This window comes from Phyllostomus discolor, chromosome 3, assembly GCF_004126475.2.
Source record: "Phyllostomus discolor isolate MPI-MPIP mPhyDis1 chromosome 3, mPhyDis1.pri.v3, whole genome shotgun sequence".
Taxonomy (NCBI): domain Eukaryota; kingdom Metazoa; phylum Chordata; class Mammalia; order Chiroptera; family Phyllostomidae; genus Phyllostomus; species Phyllostomus discolor.
The window spans coordinates 209,506,912-209,524,529 of NC_040905.2; the positions used below are offsets into that span (position 1 = coordinate 209,506,912).

Genomic DNA, 17,618 nt, shown 5'->3' on the forward strand with positions numbered 1-17,618 from the left:
GGAGGCATGGCTAACGGGCTTGTGGTTTTCTTTTGGGGGATGACGAAACATCCTCAAGTTGACTGCGGTGAGGACTGCACAGCTCTGTGCACACACGAAAACCCACTGCATTATCTCCTTCAAATAGGTGAGCTGTGCGATGCAGGAACTATGGCTCAACACAACAGTTATTAAGAAAGTGAGGTCTCGCCCAGCTGGCGTAGCTCAGTGGATTGAGCGCAGGCTGCGAACCAAAGCATCGCAGGTTTGATTCCCAGTCAGGGCACATGCCTGGGTTGCAGGCCACGGCCCCCAGCAACCGCACATTGATGTTTCTCTCTCTCTCTCTCCCTCCCTTCCCTCTCTAAAAATAAATAAAATCTTAAAAAAAAGAAAAAAGAAAAAAAAAGTGAGGTCTCCCCCGTCTTCATGACAGTGAGGCAGGTAGAGAATTCTCACATAGGGTTCATAAGGGAGAAACCTAAGTTGGTCCATACCGAAGTGAAGAAACCTGTTTGTGCATACCCCGAATTTTTAGGAGATGCACCTTCAACCTACATGTGAAGGTAAAACAACGTTTCTAGAAGAAAACATAGACTATCTTTATGGTTTTACATAGGCAATCATTTCTTAAATCAGTCATAGAAAACACAAGTTATGAAGAAAAACTGAACCACTGAACTGCCTCAGACTTCAAGACTGTTCTCATCAAAAGGCGTCATTGAGACAGGGAGCCCCGGCCCCCGCCGGTGTGGCTCAGTTGGTTGGAGCGACATCCTGTAGGCAAAGGGCCGTGGGGCACATACCTAGGGAGTGGGTTCGATCTCAGGTCCGGGCACACAATCCCCAGCCAGGGCGCATGTGGGAGGCAAGCAAGCGATGTTTCTCTCTCTCTCTTCCCCTCTCCTGTCCTTTCTCTCTAAAAGCAATGAAAAAATGTTCTCGGGTGAGGATAAAAAAAATAATAATGAAAAGCAAGAGAGCCCTGGCTGATGTGGATTGAATGCCGGCCTGTGAGCCAAAGGGTCCCTGGTTCGATTCCCAGTCAGGGCACATGCCTGGGTTGCAGGCCAGGTCCCCAGTTGGGGGGGCATGCGAGGGGCAACCACAAATTGATGTTTCTCTCCCTCTCTCACTACTTCCCTGCCCCCCTCTCTTAAAATAAATAAAGTCTAAAAAGAAAAGAAAAGAAAAGAAAGAGAGCCCTAGCCGGGTATCTCAGTTGGTTAGAGTGTTGCCCCAATACACCAAGCCTGTAGGTTCGACCCCAGGTCAGGGCACATACAAGAAGCAACAAATGAATGCATACAAAAGTGGTCCAACAAATTCATGCCTTCCTCCCTCTTTCCCTCCTTCTCTTTCTCTCAAATCAATCAATAAAATTTTTTTTAAAAAAAGGAAGAGAAAGGGCAAGCCACAGAGTAAAAGATATTTTCAACAAAAGGCTCATATTCAGAATATATAAACAACTCCTACAAATCAGTTTTCCAAAGAAGGATATAGCATCAAATGAAAAATGGACAAGAGACGTGAACGGCATCCCCTGAGGGGCAGGGAGTCGGACGGCAGCACCTGGGAGGGCGCTCAGCTTCAGTAGTATCAGTGGAAACACAGCGAGACCCCACTGGCCACCCACCAGCACGGCTCTCCTGCGAACAGCAGCAGTACATGGGCCACGCCAGGCCGACCGAGCCTGTGTCACAGTGAAGACGTCTCCAACACCGCTGGTGGGCTGTGGGCTGGGGTGAACTGCGGGGTGACTGGGATACTGTGTGACACTGTCTATTAAAGGCGAAGACGCATATGTGCCCGACGTTTGGCGATGCCACGCCTAGGTACGCACCCAAAGAAACACACGCACCGGAATGCTCATGGCAGCGCCATTCACGACAGCCCCGAAGAGCGGAGAACCCGAACGTCCACCGACACTCGAATCGCGACGACACGCTCCCCGAGGAGACACCGAGCGGCAGCGAGGACGCAGGAGCCGGCGTTAACACGACAGCTCAGACGGAACTCACGGCTCCGCGAGGGAGCCAGACCCCAGGGAGCACACGGGCACACCCCGCATGCGCCCGTTCACGTGGTATTGCGCTGTGTTCGAGACCAGCGCGCAGGAAACCGGATCCGCGGCGCCGCTCAGGCCTGCGGCGGCCCTGGGGGCCTGGCTGTGTGCCAAGAAGCTTCTCGTCCCTCGTCTGAGGGGTGGACACACGGGTGTGCTCACTTTGGGACTATTCAGGGAGGTTTGTCACGATGTGTGTACTTTCAGAGACGGATGTTCCATATAACTCATGAACAAGTAATAAAAATGGCCTGGACACCAACGAGGTCCAGGTTTCGGAGGGACTCGGGTCCAGTTAAGTGGTGACCTGACGGTGCACTGGCAGCTGTGACGAGGGGCTAACGAAGGGTGAGAACGGGAAACTTCATATCCAAGTGCGGACAAGACAAACAATCAGGCCCTAGCCAGGTAGCTCAGTGGGTCAGAGTGACGTCTTGATATGCCAAGGTTGCAGGTTCGATCCCCGGTCAGGGGACATGTAAGAGTCAACCGATGAATGCATAAATGACTGGAACAACAAAAATCAATGTCTCTCTTGAAAAAGAAAAAGAACACAGCCCACCATTTATAGAACTGAGGACAGTCGGGAATTAATCCTAAGCCATTTTCCTACCAGAGTCTACAGCAGAGAGGGCGGGGTGGGGGTGGGACAGGCAAAGCTGACCTGTGATGTCAGAAGTCAGGGTAGTGATTACCTTTGCGGGGAGGCAGTAATTACAGAGTGGCGGGGGCGGAGGGCGGGGGAGGGGCTGCCTGCCAGGTGCTCGGATGGAGCGTTGGTGCCGTGTGCTCAGGTTGTGGGTTTGTTTTCTGTGGGGCATATACAGGAGACAACCGATGAATGCGTACATAAATAGGACAAATTGATCTCTCTGTCTCTTTCTAAAATCAATAAACAACAACAGAAAAGATAGTAGTGTGGCCCTGGCTGGGGGGCCTCAGGTGGCTGGGGTGTCATCCCATGCACTGGAAGGTTGCGGGTTTGATTGTGGGTCAGGGCACACATACTTGGGTTGTGGGTTCGATCCCTGGTTGGGGTACATATGGGAGGTAACCGATGGATGTCTCTCTCTCCCCTCCTTTATCTATAATCAACGATAGAAAATATCCTCAGGTAAGGATTGAAAAAAGAAAGCGCAGGCTCTGTGGTCAGACAGATCTGGGTTTCAACCCGACTGCACAATCCACTGGTAAGTTACTCAAACTCTGTGGGCCTCAGTTTCTTCACCTGCAAAATGGGCTAATAGGCCCCACTTCCTGGGGCTGCTGGAGTGAGAGAGATGTCAGGAAAACGCTTAGTTTCGGGTCTGACACGACTGAGTATATGGCCAAAGGTGGTTATGACCCCACCTTAGGGATGAGGGAGCTCATGCTCAGAGAGAGAGGCTACTCGGTCCACACCAGGATTTGAACCTGGCCTCTTGGACGCCATCACCTCATCCCCGGGACGGTCTGGAGTGCAGGGCCCGGAGCTGCCCCTGGCTTCTCGGGGCCTCTGTATCTGTATTTGATTCTGACAGGCAGCTCAGGGGACCCGGGGGGTGGCCACGGAGCACGGTGCCCTTTGGAACCCCCAACTCCAAGTCCTGGTGCTGCCACTCACTGGTGAGCCGGCTGTAAGAGCCCTGCTCCCTAAGAACAGGTGAACCTGGGCAAGTGTCCTCACCTCTCTGTGCCTCAGTTTCTGTTCTAAACCGGGGAGCGCTTTGTGAAGACAGCGTGGACCGATACCGAACAGGCTTAGCACGGTGCCTGGCACGCAGCAGCAGCAGCCACTGTGCCATTATCATTACCGTCACCATCAGCACCTCCTGTCTCACCTGCCCTGGTCCCTACGTGGAGCAGGGCTGCTCCCGGCCAGCTTCCCCAGGCCTGAGTCTCCTGCCGCAAGGCCCGCTGTGCCAGCTGTCCCACCGGCTATGTGACACCCTTCAGGGAGAGCGCAACACACAGGCTGCTCGGGCTCTGGGCTTGGCCTTCCTCTGCCTCCACTCGCTTTCAGATCTGCAAGGGCCCAGCAGCCTCTCTGGGTCAGGAGACTGGAGCCGGAAGGTGTGCCGCTGCCGGCAGGGAGACCGCCCCCGCTGGAGACCCACGTCCAGGCTCCTCGAGCAGCCACGCAAGGCCTCCGGAATTGGAACCAGCTTTCCGGCCAACCTGGTGCCCGCGGACCCCTCCGCTAGCTGGCCCGGCCTCCATCTCTGCGCTGACAGCAGGCCAGAAGCACAAGGTCACCTTCAGGCCTCTGCTCAGCCGGTTCTCTGGCATCTGGGACATTCCAAACGCAACCAACTATTCCACTTTCTACCAAATGCTGTTCCCGCGCCCAAAACACACATTCACGACCCTCCTCCAGGAAGTGTCCCCGACCACTCCGGCCCACACCACCTGTGAGCTCTCCTTGCGTGACTGACGCCTAAGCACCCTCGGGTCCTAGTGTCCACATCACTTCCTGTGGGAACCCTTCCTGGCCCACCAAGGGGCACCCGCTTGGGCCCCGAAGACCGCAACAGTTCACACTTCGCACTGACGCCGGTTTAACTCTCTGGCCCCCGGTGGCCGGCTCCGTGAGGGCAGGAGAAGACCGCCTTGCCTGGCATTGCGTTCCTGGGCACAGCCTGGGCCGCTTATCTGTCCACTCAGTGCCTGTCTGGCGAGCATGGGCATCCCACGGTGAGCAAAACCAGACGAGGGCTCTGCCCCGCGCAGCGCGCTGGCTCCGGGGGGCACCGACAGCCACCCAAGGAGCTCTGAACTGGGCAGGCTTCCCTGGAAGCGACGTTTCAGCTGCGACCCGAAAGATGAGTCACCGCTCACTCCGGTGGTGGGCAGAGGAGGGAAAGGCGCCCCAGAGGGGAGGGAGAGCCGTGCACTGGTGGCAGCGGGGACAGGCAGTGTGGGGCACGGGCACCACGGCCCGGCGCCGCGACCGTGTATTTGCTGGACAGCAGGGGGGCTGAACACCGAGAGGGCCTGCCAGGAAGCAGGGTGTCGGCGTGTGCCTGTGGAAGGGACGCCGAGGCTGTGCCGCGTGTGCACGTCAGGGGGCAAGGCATGCTCTCGTACGCTCCCTGCCCACCGTGCCCAGGACAGTGCTGGGCACCCAGGGGCCACACAGGGAGCCTCGTGACCGTAACAGAGAGAGAGCTTTGCCTTTTCCGCAGGTCTGAGCCCAGCCACGCAGGTAGCTGCTCTGCCCTAACTCCGCTCCGCAGCGGGAAGAAGCACCACCCTGTCGGCCACCAAAGTCATCAAAAGCCCCCAAAAGGTAAGGCAGGCAGAGGCCACCATCTGCTAGCTGCCCTGGGCATGTCCACGCGGCTGCTCGGAGCTGGCTGAGCTGGGGGGGAAGGGGTCGGCCTCTCACTGGCCCCCAGGCTGAGAGGCCTGGGGGCTGCAGCATCCGGCTGCAGGCCTGGCACCTGCCAGAGGCAGCCCCCCTCCCCACCCCACCCGCCCCTGGAGCTCCTCATTCTTGAGGCGGGCACCGGTCCCGCAGGGTTCTGGCAACTGGGGACAGAAGGAACGCTGGTCGTGAGGGAACACCGTACGATGAGAGAAGAACCACTCCGTGTCTCTCTCCATCCCTCCTCTTGCAGGTTCTCTAAAACTGGGTCAGGCACGAGCCTCTGATACCCGGGAGCACGGGGACAGCGGGGAGACAGCGGCGGCAGCCACCACCTCCACATCGGTGGCTTCCAGGCATGGCGCCGGGCTCCCTACTGGCTTATTCCCCAGGCCTCCTATTTAACCGACAGAACGGCACTCCTTAGGATTTTGTGCTTGTAGCTAATTGGTCATTTGTGTAACGGTTTGTCTAGCAACGCCCCCCCACCCCCGCCCGGCCTGTGAGTTCTGGGAGGGTGGGAACCCCGGTGGCCGGCACACCCCTGGACCCTCGGTGTTTGGCCAGCACCTGCTACCAACAGGGTGAAGGCTTGCTTTGGTCCGGGTTACCCCACCGAGGCACCGCGAGGCAGACTGCCACCGTTTCCTGGTGAGGACACTGAGGCTTGTCGGAAATCACACAACTCATGCAAGCGAGGCACAGCCCCAAACCACGCCCGAGCTTCTCACCACACCACTCCGTCTCCCATCCATCCAGCGGAGGGAAGAGAAACTAAGGTCCAGAGGAGGGAGCCTGGGGCCCCGTCGGCGTCCTGACGCCCAGCCGACAGGGGCAGGGGGGGAGCCAGAAGGTCTGAGCCTTGGAGCAGCGCCCACCCCGTGATATATCAACCCAGGAGCTGCGGGGGGGGGGCGGGGGGCGGGGAACCCAAGCAAATGCCCTCTTTACAGAGGCTGGAAGCTTTTCAGGAGGGGACAGACCCCAGGCCAGGTGTGGGGGGTGCGAGGCTGCTGTGAGGGGAGTCGGGGTGAGTGTCAGGGGGCTCCGGGGAGCAGGGGTGCAGCTGAGGATTGCAGGGCGCCCCGGCTGGTGGCCAGCCTGCCGAGTCTCACGCTGCAGGGCGGGTGGTGTTAGGAAGGTGTGGAAATGGGGTGAGGGAGGAGCGCGCATCACGGCGGCTGGAGCTACCTGGAGCCAGAGGGGCCTTGGGGGGGGATACCTGGGTTCCGCTGAGACTGACCGATCACGCCCACACTGAGCTCTGTGAACCCCACAACCACGCGAGGCGGGAGCTCTTGCGATCTAAGGACTTACAGATGAGGCGGCGGAGGCTCTGAGTGGGGAAGTAATCCGCCACGGAGGACGCAGAGGTACGTACGGATACGTGTGTGTGCATTCCTGAGTCCAAGACCCAGTGGGCGCAGCTTCCCACGCACGTTCTTGCCGAAGCCGCGAATAACGGGAGGTACGCATACACCAATCACTTTGCTTTTCAGACGACGAACTGCGGTTCAAGGAAATGCAGTGACTTGCCCAAGGTCTCTCAGTGAGTACCTGCCTCTCGCTACCGTTACGCCAAGGGCAGGAACGGGTTCTCCAAGCCTCAGCTCTCCCTTCTGCGGCCCGAGCCTTCACCGCCTCCTCACCGCTCTGAGCGCCCTTGGGCCCTGGGCACAGATGATCAGCTGTCGCTGGTAACCGTCCTGCGGACAGACAGTATTTGTCTGCCATGGGGCTGGAAGCTTCCTGAGGCAGGGGCCCTGCGTGACCCTTGGGGTCTCCACGACACAGCGAGGGAGAGGCTGGTTACGGGGGAAGGAGGCATAGCTCCACAAATACAGCCCGGGCAATATTTACAGCCCGATATTCGCCAGGGCCCCTCCCTGTGAATGCACCCGCTTTGTGCCCCTCGGGGTTGCTGAGGACACACCATCAAATGATGGCGAGAAGGTGGTGACCAACAATCGTGGAGAAATTTCCTAAGAATGCTGTTTGGCAAGATCCTCCTGCTCCTTTTTGAATCAGGGAAATCTGTGCATTCCTGAACCTTTGTGATCCCAAAATAGATGACCGAAGGGGAGGCTCTGAACTTGCATTTCAGAAGTCAAGAGCGTCCGAGGCACTGAAGTCCTCTGCCGGGGGCCGGGGCAGGAACAGTGGTGTGCAAACCACGGCTGCAGAATCCTGGTAGCCCTAACAAGAATGGCTCTTGACCTCCGCAGAGAGCTCTCAAGCACACCAGACTCTCTCAGAACCTCGTTTCAGTGCATCCTCCCAACAGCCTTCAGAGTCCGTGGACAGACGGGAAAGCTGAGGCCAGATGGGGTGGGGCTGCCCGAGTTCGCCCGGCGAGCCAGTGGCAGAGCTGAGGCCTGACCCAGGTGCACAGTTCGCCAGTCCGACGGCCCGGCCACGGCAGCCCACTCCGACATGCTGGCTCTCGGCATCCACGTGCTCTGAGTTCTCACCCTCAGACCCTCTGGCCCAGTCGCTCGCTCAGCGTAACACACCAACCTGGCAAAATCTCAGCCTCCGCCACTGGGCGCTCCTGGGAAGGACAGTCTCCATCACAGGGCCAGCCACACCGCCCGACCACACATCTAAGGTCAACCAACATGCACTGCCCTTCTTGGCCTGTCTTCACATCACACTTATTCCAACACTCATTTTGCCTATTTCATGTAGTAGAACGGGGTTTTGCTGAGCTCCTTAAAAAAAGTCCCCGTCACCTTCCACTGCCGTCGAAAAGCCAGGACCGAGCTACCATCCTCCCTTGCAGGATATGGAGCCATTGTTCCCACCGACGGGTGACAGGAAGTCCCCACCTTCTCCCTCCCACTGCTCCCCCAAATTGCACTAACTCAGGGATGACACCACCAGCTGGTGCTGAAAAGAAAGGCGTTCAGGCAGACACAAGCAGTTCCTCATCCTTGCCGTCGTCATCACAACAGCCACGCACTCAATAGATGCCGATCAGTGTGCTGAGCACTCCAGGGTGATCTCCCCGTCAGCCCAAGAACTATTTTACAGATGAGGAAGCTGGGGTGACCAGAAGGCCCCTTGCCCAAGTCCGCACAACCAGGAAGCAGTGGCATGACCTGATCTGACCACGACGCTCTATGGCTGCCCTTTTGTGTCCATCCCATCAATGGCCATCACACAGATGGAAGAAGGGTACTTGCAACTCGAGGCCACGGCACAATGGCCATTTGTCATCTACAACAAATCTGTATTTTCTCTGAGCACCAGACACTTCACGTTAGCACAGTTCTGAAAGGGTGCCCCCGTGGACACCCCGTGACTTGGCAATCACGCAGACAGTCCCTGATGTCGTCCCCACAGTGAGCTGGTCCCCACTCTGATTCTCTGACTCCATCAACCGCTCCTCCCCTCTTTCCCTCTGCTTCAGCCCTGCGGTCCTCACATTTCTTAAAATCCTCAGGCACGTGACCTCAGGACCTTTGCACTTGCTGTTGAACACTCCGCCTTCAGAGAGCTGTATGGCTTGCTCCCTCACTCCCTTCAGGTCTCTGATCAGATATCTGCTCATCAGACACGTTCTCGGACCACCGCCTATAAAAATGTGCCTGCACTCCCTGGCTCTTTCCATAGCCCTTCCTGCTATGGAAAGCAGCCACCCCCACCCCCGGCCACCCTACATATTACGTTTATTATTTGCTGGACGGAAGAATGAAACAAAACACAGAGGCCGCTCACTCCTGGCTACCACCTCCTGCAGAGGAGGGTAGCCTCCTGGGACCCTTTTCAAAGCTGCCTTCAATGCTCATTTCAACCAGCTTGAACCCTGACAAGAAATATTCCGTGGGAAAGATCATACGGGATGGTTTTCCCACGGAGGCACCAGCCAGCCCTCTCCCCCTGAAAAAGCAAGCGTGCTGGCCGGCGCAGGCAGAGCCTGGAAATCCCGAACACCTCCTCGAGCCAGAGAGCAGCCAAGTCCAATTCCACCCACAGAGCTCCAGCGGCGGGCGCAGTCAGTTTCAGTTTCAACTCACCTGCCTGGCTCCTGCTCCTCGGGTTTGCAACCCCGCCCCATCCCTCTCCCCCCTGTTGGGCTGTTGGATTTCCTGCACCATCTCATCCCCTTTAGCAGCTGACCCGGGCTCCGAGCCGTCCCTGAGCGTGTAAGCACTGCCTTGGGGGAACTTAATTAAGCTCATCCAACAGGTAGGGGGGCAGGGGCTGGCCCTGGCGGTCCCACACCGACCCCCCCATTCTGTAGGGGCACCCAACCACGAGTCATTTTCTCTCTGGAGGAAGGGAGCTCAGTTTCAAAGGCACGTTTCTCAGACCTGGTAGCGGGGGTAGAGGAGGAAGCCCTCCCACCACTGGCCGAGATGGACCTGTGCAAGTGGTCGCCGCGGCGATGCTGAGGCGATGCTGAGGCGCCGGAGGCAGGAGGGGAAGGGGTACAACGCAGGTACATCCCTCGGCTCCGGGAACGGACTGGATGCTTCCTCGGCCGAGGAGGAGCGGAGGATGCGGCCCGGGCCGGTAGGGGATGTCGTCAGGCTAGGGCTGGGGTCTGGGGGAGACCGGGGTCGACGAGGCGGAGCTTAGGGTCCCGGGGGGCGGGAGCCCCGGGCCGGAGGGGGTCGCGCCGCGGGGACCCTTGGCCTTTACCTTGCCCTTAGGGCTGCAGGCCGCCCTGTGCTGGCTCCGGGGCCGGGCCCCTCCCCCGATTCGGCTCCTACAGCTCGGAGCCCGCAGCCGCCGCCTCCGCTGTCAACAAACCACGGGCGCGTCACTTCCGGGGCCGCCCCTTAGCAACAGCGGATCGGTGTCCCCGAAGGGTCCCGCGGCGAACGCGGGCGGTGGTGGCAGAAGGTTCCGGAGCCCTGCAGGGGCTCCTCTTCGGACGAGGAGCCGGTTGCCGCAGAAGGAGGGAGCAGGTGGGGCGTGCACTCGGGCGGTGAGCGCGTGCCTCCGCGGCTGTCCCTGGCTTCTGGGCGGCCCGCTTATATGACCCCTGGGTTAGGGCCCGCTCTGCCCTGCAGCTCACTAGATCCCAGGCGGGGCTTCAGGGCCGGACTGACTCCACCTTCCCCGTCAGCACTGACCTCTCGCAGAGCACCAGCCCCACACCCAGCGCCCTGTTGAACATCTCTGGTTCCACAGGTAACTCACGCCCACGCGACCAAACACAGTCATCCCCTCCCTCCCCAACGCCCTGATACTTTTCCAGTTAATGAGCCACCAGGCAACTCGGTTGTCACGTGGGAAGTTGATAGTGGGCCTCGGCCCCTGTGTTTTTCTCAGCTCCTGGTGCAGCTGCCAAGTCCTAAGGATCTCTCAAACCCAACCCCTTCTCTGCTAACCAGTAGGGCCGGACTCTGTGCACCGTCATTTCTTCCCTGGGGTTCCGCAGTAGCCTCCTCGTGGAGCTCCCTGCTCCTTCCCGTCATTCTCTCCACAGTCCCAGGGTCATTTTTCCAAAACTTAAATCTGATCTGGGCATTTCCCTGCTTACAGCCCTCACTGGAGAGGACAGGGATGTCCCCTGCCTCCCCCTCCAGCCTCCTGTCCCCTCCCCTTTCTCCCCCACTTCCACTCTCCAATCCAGAGAGTTTAAAGCACTGTTTTGTTGTTTTTCTTTAGTGAACCTTTTCTCTCCCATAGGCTCAAACAGTAGCTTCCCAAATAAACACGTTTCTCGCTCCCATGCATAACCAGAACACTCCTCCACCTTCTGGTCTCCGTTTAGATGTTACTTCCTCCAAGAATTCTATCTTGATACAACCCTCACCCCAATTCTAATAACTAGCTTTGTGCATTTTCCTCCTTCTGCATAGTATATTTCAGTTTCTGACCATGTGCAACTTTGTATCAATACGATTTTGAAATGTTTCAAATGTCTATTGCATTTATTTTTTAAAAGATTTTATTTACTTATTTTTAGAAAGAGGGGAAGGGAGGGAGAAAAAGAGGGAGACATGCATCAATATGTGGTTGCCTCTTGCATGCTCCCTACTGGGGATCTGGCCTGCGACCCAGGCATGTGCCCTGATTAGGAATCAAACCAGCAACCTTTTGCTTTGCAGTCCAGTGCTCAATCCACTGAGCCACACCAGCCAGGGTTGATTTTGAACTACCAGAGTTAGCCATGCATTTAAAAAAAAAATTCAAACAATACAGAAATATATGGCAGAAAAAATGAAAATCCCCATCAAAACCCAACCTAATCCCAATTTTATGCCCTTCCTCAGAGATGACCACTCTTAACAACTTGGTGAGCATTTTCTTAGTCCTTTAAAAATATGCATGTATATGTAAGAACTAAAACTATAAAACTCTTAGGACAACACATAGTAGTAAGTCTTTGTGACTTTGGGTTAGGTGGTGTGTGTGTGTGTTTTAATTTATTGATTTTAGAGAAAGAGGGGGTAGGAGAAAGGAAGAGGGAGAGAGAGAAGCATCAATTTATGTCGTTCCTCATACTTATGCATTCATTGGTTGAGTCTTGTATGTGTCCTGACTGGGGATTGAACCTACAATCTTGTTATATGGGGATAATGCTCTAACCTGCTGAACTACTTGGCCAGCATGGCAGTGGGTTCTTTAATATGACACCAAACACAAGAGGTAAAATATAGACAAATTGGATTTCATCAAAATTAAAACTTTTGAGCTTCAGAGGGCACCATCAAGAAAGTGAGACTTCCGGCCAAGATGGAGGCGGAGAGAGACACACTGTGCCTCCTCACACAACCAAAATAAGGACAACAACAATTTAGAAACAAAATAACAACCAGAACTGACAGAAAATTGGACTGTATGGAAGTCTGACAACCAAGGAGTTAAAATAGACACGTTGATCCAAACCGGTAGTGGGGGTGGAGTTGGGCGGCCAGGCAGAGATGGCTTGTGGCAAAAAAAAAGCAGTGGCATTGGGCAAGCAAGGCAGCAGCTGACAGACCCCAGGAGCTCAAGACGGCAGTGGGCAGACCCCGGGCACGGGGTGGCAATGGGTGGGCCCAGTGAGGCGGCGATTGTGAAGCGGGGCACGGCATGCAAGGCAGCTAGCTGACTGGGTGGTCCCACATTCACGTGCAGATAAACCAGGTGGAAATGGGGAACGAGACAGACTGCACAACCCAGGGTCCCAGGGTGGGGAAACAAGGCTCAAAACACCAATTGAAAACACCTGTGGGGGTTGCGGTCCTGGTCCCGGGAGAGACTCCCAGCCTCATAGGAGAGTTCCTTGGAGAGACCCACAGGGTCCTAGAACACACACAGGCCCACCCACACGGGAATCGGCACCAGAAGGGCCCAGTTTTGCTTGCGGGGAACAGCGGAAGGAACTGAAATCTGACAGAGAGCGGAGCAAGCGCCATTGTTCCCTCTTGGACCCGTGCCCACATACATTTCACAACCCAGCGACTGGGTTGCCCTGCCCCGTGAACACCTAAGGCTCTGCCCCTCATATATAACAGGTGCAAGGAGACAAAAAGAAAAAAAAAAAAAGGCCCAAATGGAAGAACAGATCAAAGGTCCACAGCAAATTCAACGAAGCGATGAAGAGATAGTCAACCTATCAGATGCACAATTCAGAGCACTGGTGATCAGGATGCTCACAGAATTGGTTGAATTTGGTTGCAAATTAGATGAAAAAATGAAGGCTATGCTAAGTGAAATAAAGGAAAATGCACAGGGAACCAATAGTGATGGGAAGAAAAATGGGACTCACATCAATGGAGTGGACAAGAAGGAGGAAAGAAACAACCAAACAGAAAAGAATGAAGAAACAAGAATTCAAAAAAAATGAGGAGAGGCTTAGGAACTTCCAGGACACCTTTAAACATTCCAACATTGGAATTATAGGGGTACCAGAAGGGGAAGAGGAAGAGCAACCAGTGGGAAAATTATTTGAACAAATAATAAAGGCGAACTTCCCCAATCTGGCAAAGGAAATAGACTTCTAGGAAGACCAGGAAGCTCAGAGAGTCCCAAAGAAGTTGGACCCAAGGAAGAACACACCAAGGCACGTCATCATTACATTAGCCAAGGTAAAAATGAAGGAGAGAATCCTAGAAGCTGCAAGAGATAAGAAGACAGTAACCTACAAAGGAATTCCCATAAGACTGTCAGCTGATTTCTCAAAAGAGATCTTATAGGCAAGAAGGAGCTGGAAAGAAGTATTCCAAGTCATGAAAGGCAAGGACTTACATCCAAGATTGCTCTATCCAGCCAAGCTTTCATTTAGAATGGAAGGGCAGATAAAGTGCTTCTCAAATAAGGTCAAGTTGAAGGAGTTCATCATCACCAAGCCCTTATTATATGAAATGTTAAGGAGAGTTATCTAAGAAAAAGAAGATAAAAAACAAGCACAGTAAAATGACAGCAAACTCACAATTATTAACAACCACACCTAAAATAAAAAAAGAAACTAAGCAAACAACTAGAACAGGAACAGAACCACAGAAATGGAGGTCACATGGAGGGTTAGCAACAGGGGAGTGGGAAGAGGAGAGAGGGGGAAAAGGTACAGAGAATAAGTAGCATAGATGGTAGGTAGGAAGTAGACAGGGGGAAGGCAAGAATAGTATGGGAAATGTAGAAGCTAAAGAACTTATGACACAGGGACATGAACTAAAGGGGGGGGATATGGGTAGGAGAGGGTGTGCAGGGTGGAGGGGAATAAAGGTGGAAAAACAGGACAACTGTAATAGCACAATCAATAATACATATTTAAAAAAAAAAGAAAGTGAAAAGACAACCCACAGAATGGGAGAAGATATTTGCAAATCACATATCTGATAAAGAATGGTAATCCAGGATATATACAGAACTGAATAATAAAAAGGCAAATAACCTAACGTAAAGTAGGCAAAAGAGCTGACTAGACATTTCTCCAAAGATGATCTACAAATGGCCAAGACGCATGTGAAAAGATACTCAGCATCATTAGTCATCAGGGAAATACAAATGGAAACCACAGTGAGATACGCCTTCCTATGCTTTGGATGGCTGTGATCCAAACATAGGCAACAGCAAGTATTGTCAAGGAAGTGGAGAGATGGGAACACTCCTGCATTGCTTGTGGGAATACAAAACGGTGCAGCTGCTTTGGAAAGGTTACCAGAAGACCTAGAAATTCTACTCCTAGATGTGTACCCAAGAGAAAATGTTAGTAACGGCACTATTCGTAACACTCAAGAAGGAAAATAACCCAGCGCTACTCATCAGCTCATGAATGGATATGATATAGAACAGTATATTCGTAAAGTGGAATATCATTCAGCAATAAAAAGGAATGAAGGATTGATACGACACCATGGAAGGACCTTGAAGACCTATGGTGAATGAAAGCAGCCAGTCACAAAGACCATACACTGTGTGATTCTATTCCTGTGTTCAGAAAAGGCGAGTGTATAGAGACAGAGAGTAGGTTAGTGGTTGCCTATGGAGGAAGGGGCGGAGAAAACGATGTGGACAGGGTTTTTGGGGGTGATGGAAATGGTCAGAATTTGATGATGATAGTGGTGGCGTGGTTGACGGGTGATAGATGTCCAAGTGGGAATGTTCTAAAAACCACTGGTTGGCTCACTTTAAATATATGCTCCAAATGTGTAGTATTGAATTATATCCCAATAAAACTGTTAAGGAGCATTTATAAACACATGTGTACACAGAAACTCATAATGCAAGATGGATTTAAAAATATGAATAGAATCACAATATACAAATTATTCTGTGATATTTCTATTACTTTTTTGTGTTTGATCATATAGTCTGTTTAGTTCTTTTGAAAATTGCACAATTTTCTCACTGGTAGAATTTGGTTGATCAAAAAACAACAACAACAACAAAACAACTTTCAGCCCTGGCTGGTGTGGCTCAGTGGCTTGAGCACCCGCCTGCGAACCAAAGGGTTGCAGTTCAATTCCCAGTCAGGGCACAAGCTTGGGTCGTGGGCCAAGTCCCCAGCTGGGGGCCTGCAAGAGGCAACCAATAAATGTGTCTCTCCCTCTTTCTCCCTCGCTTTCCCTCCCTCTAAAAAATAAATAAAATCTTTTAAAAACTGTGTTTGTGTGTGTGTGAAAAAATTATTAAATAAAAATGAGGCTTAAAAAAATATTCTATGGAATCTGTTAAAAAGCTTCTCAATCTAATGAGTTGCAGAGCAGATAAAGAGCTTCCCAGACAGGAAACAACTAAAGGAGTTAATCATCACCAAACCATTATATGAAATGTTAAAGGGATTTATTTAAGGAAAAGAAGAACAAAATGATGAATAATAAAATGGTAATAAACATATCTATCACCAATTAAATCTAAAAAAACAAACTAAACAAACAAGAACAGAGACAGAATCCTGGATACAGAGAGCATTTTGATGGTTGCCAGATGGGTGGGGGGGATAGGGAGTGTTGGGAACTGCCTTGCCTGGTATCAGAAGCTGTAACCCCCACCTAGGCTAAGGCTGAGGGAGTGACCTTGGACCATAAGCCAGCAAGGAGACAAAAGCTTATCTCCCTGGCAGGAGCGCTGCTTCTGCTGCTTCATTCATAACTGAACCCCAAAGCTTGGCTGGTTAGCCAATGATGGGTAAGATTCCCCAAGGGGCAAACGACCTAAGACAGGCACGATCACGTGGGAGGCCCCCAAGAAAGGACTTTGGGGGCTACAGCAAAGGGGGTGATGGACCCTGGCTCCTTGGCTTTGACATAGCCTGAGTCCTCATCGTCTGGGAGAAAAATCTCCTTATCTCTTGGTTGCCTTAGTTCCCTTGCTCCACCTAAGTCTGAAACAATGACAGGGTGGTGCAGCTCTGTGCTGAAAAGGGCGGGTTCCCCGTGATCAGGCCTAAGAAAGAATATGTAAAATCCTGTGAAACCTGCTTTGTTTAGAATGCTCTCAGTTGAATGATAAGGGTCCAAGGAATAAGTAAGTTTGTTCCTCAAAGTCTTACAGCTGTTTGACCCTGACTCAAAATAGGCCCTCAGACTTCCTTGTTATCTATTGTTTGATCCTTACTTCCTAGCAATGAGTAATGAGCTTTTGCTTGAATTCTTATGCAAACAAAACCAATACAAAGCCTCTCTGGAGGGGGAACGGGGCACTACCCACTACTGAGAGTGGCCATTCCCTTCCTACTTCCCCACAGGACCTGGTTGTCTCTGTGTATGTTTTTCTCGCGTGGTGACGAGCCATCTGCAGTGTTCCAGGGTCACTGAGGCAGGTGATCATGTCAAGGGGGATGGGCAAGGAGGTGAGGAGATTAAGAAGTACAAACAGGTAGTTACAGAGTAGCCAGGGGGAGGTAAAGCACAGTATAGGAAATGGAGCAGCCAAAGAACTTATAGGAGTGACCCACGGGCATGAACGATGGTGTGGGGATGGCCTGAGGGAGTGGGGTGTGCTGGGTGGAGGGGGGCAAAAGGGGAAAATTGCAACAACTGTAATAGCATGATCATTAAGATGTAATTTTATAAAAGTTCTATGGAATCTACAAAGAAGTTCCTTGATCTAATAAGTGAGTTTAGCAAGATTTCAGGATACGAGATCAATAAAAGCAACTTTAAATTAGTAAAGATTTATTATAAATTTTATTATAAAAATAATGATTAGTAAAACAAGTTTTATTATTAAAATAAATTGTTATAAATAATAAAAGCAAATAAGCAATTTTTTCTGTATTCTAGTAATAAACACTTGGCAAGCCAAATGTAAAAAAAAATACCATTTATGATAGTATCAAAAAATATGAGATAACTTCCCTGGCTGGTATGGCTCAGGGGATTGAGTACCAACCTGTGAACCAAAGAGTTTTTCAATTCCCAGGCAGGGCACATGCCTGGGTTGCAGAGCGGGTCCCCAGTAGGGGGCGCATGAGAGGCAGCCACACATTGATATTTCCCTCTCTTCCCCTCTCTAAAAATAAATACACTTTAAAAAATATATATGAGATACTTAGGGATACATATACACTGCAAAGTACAAAAGTTTTTCTAAGAGAAATTAAAGACCCAAACAAATGGAGAGCTATGTTAAATCCATGGATCAGATGGTTCGATAATGTTAAGCTAGCAGTTACTTTCTTTTTTTAAAAAAAAATATTGAATGGTGCATTTCTTTCTTTCTTTCTTTAGATTTTATTTACTTATTTTTTAGAGAGGGAAGGGAGGGAGAAAGAGAGAGAGGGAAACATCAATGTGCAGTTGCTGGGGGCCATGGCCTGCAGCCCAGGCATGTGCCCTGACT

At 52.3% G+C, this 17,618-nt stretch overlaps 2 protein-coding genes across 5 annotated transcripts in view; one reads left to right on the plus strand and one right to left on the minus strand.

The window, feature by feature from the left end:
• Window positions 1-10,144, minus strand: part of ZER1 (zyg-11 related cell cycle regulator) — a 29,005-nt gene extending 18,861 nt beyond the window's left edge. For 2 of the 4 annotated variants that reach the window (XM_036022339.1, XM_036022335.1), the window contains exon 1: window positions 10,038-10,144. The gene's annotated coding sequence lies outside the window, so the exon portion shown is untranslated. Of the gene's footprint in view, window positions 1-9,706; window positions 9,732-9,757 lie in introns of those variants that run through there. The other 2 variants (XM_036022336.1, XM_036022338.1) reach the window with 2 other exon arrangements.
• A 251-nt stretch (window positions 10,145-10,395) lies between these two features.
• Window positions 10,396-17,618, plus strand: part of TBC1D13 (TBC1 domain family member 13) — a 36,052-nt gene continuing 28,829 nt past the window's right edge. The window contains exon 1 of the mRNA XM_036022348.1: window positions 10,396-10,532. The gene's annotated coding sequence lies outside the window, so the exon portion shown is untranslated. The remainder of the gene's footprint in view (window positions 10,533-17,618) is intronic.